General features: G+C 40.2%; 1 protein-coding gene across 3 annotated transcripts in view; it reads right to left on the bottom strand.

Annotated features, from left to right (window-relative positions):
• NLRP13 (NLR family pyrin domain containing 13) overlaps positions 1-1158 on the bottom strand; it is a 77072-nt gene that overhangs the window by 24271 nt on the left and 51643 nt on the right. The window lies entirely within an intron of this gene.

The following is a 1158-nucleotide window of genomic DNA, read 5'->3' as shown; positions in this document are numbered from 1 at the left end:
CCCACCAACTCCAGTTATACACCACAGCACAGGGGAAGTGCCCTGCAGGTCCTCACCACGCCAGGGACTATCCAAAATGACCAAACAGAAGAATTCCCCTCAGAAGAATCTCCAGGAAATAACAACAGCTAATGAGCTGATCAAAAAGGATTTAAATAATATAACAGAAAGTTAATTTAGAATAATAGTCATAAAATTAATTGCTGGGCTTGAAAACAGTATAGCTGACAGCAGAGAATCTCTTGCTACAGAGATCAAGGGACTAAGGAACAGTCACGAGGAGCTGAAAAATGCTTTAAATGAAATGCAAAACAAAATGGAAACCACGACAGCTCGGATTGAAGAGGCAGAGGAGAGAATAGGTGAACTAGAGGATAAAGTTATGGAAAAAGAGGAAGCTGAGAAAAAGAGAGATAAAAAAATCCAGGAGTATGAGGGGAAAATTAGAGAACTAAGTGATACACTAAAAAGAAATAATATACGCATCATTGGTATCCCAGAGGAGGAAGAGAGAGGGAAAGGTGCTGAAGGGGTACTTGAAGAAATAATAGCTGAGAACTTCCCTGAAGTGGGGAAGGAAAAAGGCATTGAAATCCAAGAGGCACAGAGAACTCCCTTCAGACGTAACTTGAATCGATCTTCTGCACGACATATCATAGTGAAACTGGCAAAATACAAGGATAAAGAGAAAATTCTGAAAGCAGCAAGGGGTAAACGTGCCCTCGCATATAAAGGGAGACCTGTAAGACTCGTGACTGATCTCTCTTTTGAAACTTGGCAGGCCAGAAAGGATTGGCACGAGATCTTCAGTGTGCTAAACAGAAAAAATATGCAGCCGAGAATCCTTTATCCAGCAAGTCTGTCATTTAGAATAGAAGGAGAGATAAAGGTCTTCCCAAACAAACAAAAACTGAAGGAATTTGTCACCACTAAACCAGCCCTACAAGGGATCCTAAGGGGGATCCTGTGAGACAAAGTACCAGAGACATCACTACAAGCATAAAACATACAGACATCACAATGACTCTAAACCCATATCTTTCTATAATAACACTGAATGTAAATGGATTAAATGCGCCAACCAAAAGACATAGGGTATCAGAATGGATAAAAAAACAAGACCCATCTATTTGCTGTCTACAAGAGACTCATTTTAGA

Source organism: Herpailurus yagouaroundi, unplaced genomic scaffold (assembly GCF_014898765.1).
Source record: "Herpailurus yagouaroundi ecotype Mexico unplaced genomic scaffold, PumYag 557, whole genome shotgun sequence".
Classification (NCBI taxonomy): domain Eukaryota; kingdom Metazoa; phylum Chordata; class Mammalia; order Carnivora; family Felidae; genus Herpailurus; species Herpailurus yagouaroundi.
The sequence above is the reverse complement of the archived record's forward strand: the minus strand, read 5'-3'. Positions and strand labels throughout refer to the sequence as shown.